Raw genomic sequence first — 4,875 nt, 5'->3', positions numbered from 1 at the left:
CGTGTACTCGTCAGATCTTCAATGTGTCGTCAACATTCTTGTTTTCTTTCTTTCTCTCTTTCCTCTTAGAAAGCCAAGTCGGACCCTCCACTTTTTCATATCAGCCCTTCAAGTTAGTTTTCTTCTGATTTTGTTCTTGATTTTTTTTATATATATATATTTTTTTTGTTTTAATTCATCTAACAAATTTTCTTTTGTTTTTAATTTTATCCTCCTTTAATATATATGTATATTAAATTTTATCATCATTTTGTTTTATTTAAGGTAGTTTTTGAATTGTTTTCGTTTTCAATTTCATCCCTTCATTTTCTTCTTCTTTCATATTTGATGCTTAATCTTTTTTCTGCTCTTGTTTTTTTTTTTTTTTTTGCTCTGATTAGCTTTTTAATTTGAGATTTTCTTTTTAATTTTATCATTTATTATTAAATTTATTGACAATTAAAATTTTTAATTGAACTTGGGTATTCAATTTCATGAGTCGTGAATTACAATATTTTCATAGGTTTAAAGATTCATCTGGGTCAATTAGTATGAGTTCAAACAATTAATTTACCATTTTTTCCCCAACAATATCTTTCATACTCATCCTACTTCAATTATTGTGGATTAGCTATTTTTTTAATTCATCAAAATTACTATTGCCTTTTTTTATTTTGCAAAGTTAAGTTGTTATAATGCCTATCAATGCAAAACAACATTTTACTTGGGTATAAGGTTTTTTTTATTAAAAAAATCACTGTTAAAGCTTCACTTCAGGGCTTAATCATCATCTTTGAGGCAATTTGGTATTTTACTTAATATCGATAATAATAAAAAAGAACTATTTTTTTTTCTTGATTTCATCGATCAATGTTTAATTGGTTAGGAGATAGATTTCGTGAGTGCTTTTTCTCCTACTTTGTTTAAGATTATCCCAAACTCGAACAAACATCTATTTTATGATTGATGATCGATTTTGTGAGTATCTAATTTTTATCATATAATTAAGTAAAGGTTGTTTTAAGAAAAAAATTGTTATACCTAGTTAAATTCATGAACTAAGTTAAGTGTGATCTTTGGTAAACAGACCCAAAGATATTAGGTCATGTCTGATAGAAGGACTCGATGTTAGTGGATCCAGTTAGGCAGTGAGACCCAACGCTATTGAGTCTGACTAAGTAGTGGGACTTATGTGTTCTTCCAATACCTATTGGGTCGGGTTGGTAGCAGCACACTCAAAGGTGTTGGGTCCTTCTAGACAATTGGGCTTAAAGGTATTGGGTAATATTTGGCAGCAAAACCAATAAACTCAATGTTATTAGGTCTGACTGCGCAATTGGAAAAAGTGTTCTTCCAATAGTTGTTGGGACAAGCTAGCAGTCAAACCAAACATTATTGGGTCCTGATGGAAAGCACACCCAAAGGTATTCAATTCTTCTAGACAGTCGAACCTAAAGGTATTGGGTCTTGCTTAGTTGCCAGACCCAAATGTAGAATTTTGGGGACCTACGTCACTTTCAATCATATCAAAATAATACAAAAATATCAAAAAATATAAATTTAAATTAAAAAAAAATTGAACTTTTTTAAAGCATTTTTGAAATACAGACGCAAATATGCTTTAATAAGAAAATTCAACTCAATCTTAAATGAAAAAAATTATCATCACCCAACTTTTGTATAATATAAAAAAATAATCAATTTATTTTCTTTATCGTATGAAAAAAATTACATAGAGAAAAGAAAAAAAATTCAAGAGGAAAAGAAAAAAATATCAATTTGAAGTTAAAAAAAAAAAGAATAAAGAATTATTAATTTTTTAAGCATTTTTGAAACATAAAAATAAATATGTTTTAATAAGGAAATTCAACCCAACCTTAAATGGGAAAAAAAATATCATCATCTAACATTTGTAGATTATATATAAAAAAAATCTCATCAATTTATTTCCTCTTTGCATAAAAAATTAAATACGCGTACAAAAAAAAATTGAGAAAGGAAAAACATAAAATTAAAAATATCTTAAAAGAAAAAAATTAGTTGTTGGTGAATGAGGCACTGCTATGCTATGCATTATTCATGGTACTATTTAAAAAAAATACTTTCTTTGAAGATAATGATAACGGTGCAAATACATTTCGAGCTTTTAACCCAATTCAAGCATTTTTACATTTGAAAAAAGATTGTTATTGACCTAATTTGGAATACGGGCCACTATGCTAATTATTATATTATTACATAACGATTATTTTTTAAAAAATATATTGACATAATATTTTTTATTTGTTTAAATTTATTTTTTATATCATCACATCAAAATAATACAAATCATCAAAAAATATTAATTTCAATTAAAGAAAAAAATTAAAAAAATTCAAATTGTTTTGTAAAGCATTTTGAAACTAAAAAACAAACATGTTTTAATAAGAAAATTCAACCCAACCTCAAATGAAAAAACAAATTATCATTACCCAATCTTTGTACAATATGAAAAAAGTCCCATCAATTTATTTTCACTTTACAGCATGAAAAAAATTAAATAAAAAAAATTAAAAAAAATTAAAAGAGGAAAAAACGTAAAATTGGAAATATCTTAAATGAAAAAAAATTAAACAGAAAAAATTTATTTGTTAGTGTATTGGGCGTCATTATGCTATGTGTTATTCATGGTGCTACTGTAAAAAATACTTTATTTGAAGATAGTGATAATACAAATACAGTTTGTGTTTTTAACCCAACTTAAGTATTTTTACATTTGAAAAAAAAATTGTTATTGACTGGCTGCGGAGCACAGGCTACTATGCTAATTATTATATTATTACATAATGATTATTTAAAAAAAAATATATTGACATATTTTTTTTATTTTTAAAAATTTATTTTTTATATAATTACATCAAAATAATATAAAAACATCAAAAAATATTAATTTGAACTAAAGAAAAAAAATAAAAAATTCAAAATTTTTTAAAGCATTTTTGAAATGCAAAAACAAACATGCTTTAATAAGAAAACTCAACCCAACCTCAAATGAAAAAGAATTATCATCACTCAACTTTTGTACAATATGAAAAAAGTCCCATCAATTTATTTTCTCTTTACTATATGAAAAAAATAATAGAAATAAAAGAAATTTTAAACTACTAGGTCATGCTGACAACAGGACCAAACAACCCAACAATATATTTTGACTAAAAGATAGAAATTGAGTCTGATTGCAAAGCTAGACCCAACTATCTGGCTGCCGAGCCATACCCAAAAGCAAGCATTGGGTTTGGTAGCGAAACCCAAGCATTGGGTCTGGCTACGGAGCAAGACCCAAAAGCATTGTTATTTTTAAAAATATTCTTAAAAAGAAATATATTGTAAAACCTATTTTTTATATCATCACATAAAAATAATACAAAATCATCAAAAAAATATTAATTTGAAGTAAAGAAAAAAAATTTAAAATTTTTTAAAAGCATTTTTAAAATGCAAAAATAAATATGCTTTAATAAGGAAATTCAACTCAACATCAAATGAAAAACAATTATCATCACCCAACTTTTGTACAATATATATAAAAAAGTCTCATCAATTCATTTACTCTTTACAATATGAAAAAAATAAGAGAAAAGAAAAAAATTAAAGAGGAAAAAAATTGGAAATTTCTTATAAGGAAAACAATTAAAGAGAAAGAAATTAGTTATTCGTATATTGGGCGCTACTCTACTATGTGCTATTCATGGTGATACTATAAAAAATAATTTATTTGAAGATAATGATGATACAAATACATTTCATGCTTCCAACCTAACTTAAGCATTTTTACATATGAAAAAAAATTATTATTCACTGGTTGCGAAGCGCAGGCCAATATGCTTGTTATTGTATTATTACGTAATGGTTATTTTAAAAACAATTAAAAATATATTGATATAATATTGTTTTTATTTTTTCAAATTTATTTTTTTATATCATCACATCAAAATAATATAAAAAAATAAAAAAATATTAATTTTAAGTAAAGGAAAAAATAAAAAATTCTCAAATTTTTTTTAAAAGTATTTTTGAAATGCAAATACAAACATGCTTTAATAAAAAAATTCAATTCAACCTCACATGAAAAAAACATTACTATCACCCAAATTTTGTAAAATGTAAAAAAAATCCCATCAATTTATTTTCTATTTACAGTATAAAAAAATTAAAAAAGAGAAAAGGAACAAAATTGAAAGAGAGAAAAAAAATCAAATTGGAAATATTTGAGAATTTATAACAATTACTAAATAATGCTAGGTAAGGGATTTGGGGAGGGGGGTTTTTGACAACTAATTTAACACAAGAAAAAGGAAATTTCATATTATAAAGAAGAGAAGGAAGTCTCATTTTCTTCTTTCTTACCCGAAGACAATTAAAAGAGATATCTGGTTAAATCTTTTCAAGATAAGAAACTTTTTTTTTTAATATTTTATCTGCAACAAAGATTGTTCTTGCAACCAATAGATGATATTTTTCAAAAGCCTTTATTCTTCTATTTCAAATGGCTATTAGGAACGGCTACTGAGCGATACCTAATGCTATTAGGTTCTGTCTTTAAGAGGACCTAACTCTATGGGGTCGTGATGGACAACAAAACCCAACAACCTAGATAAAAAACAATTATTTCTAGAATCTTTGCAATCAAACCATCAATGTTCATTGCCTACACGTCATTTAACTAATATGTCATAGGTTAAAGGTGAACCCGCAAGCTTCAATTGGTATAGCGAACCACGTGTTAAAGGTAACCGATTCATTAAAATGATTGTTTTTGAATTTGATAGTCAAGCCAGACCTAACAACACTTCTTGATTTAAAATAGAAAAGACAATGGGTCAACTACACTAGCGGACTATTTATGCGCTGACTGAA

The sequence above is a fragment of the Populus euphratica genome, unplaced genomic scaffold (assembly GCF_000495115.2).
Source record: "Populus euphratica unplaced genomic scaffold, PopEup_1.0 scaffold234.1, whole genome shotgun sequence".
In the NCBI taxonomy this organism is placed as follows: Eukaryota; Viridiplantae; Streptophyta; class Magnoliopsida; order Malpighiales; family Salicaceae; genus Populus; species Populus euphratica.
This window is presented reverse-complemented; position numbering follows the sequence as displayed.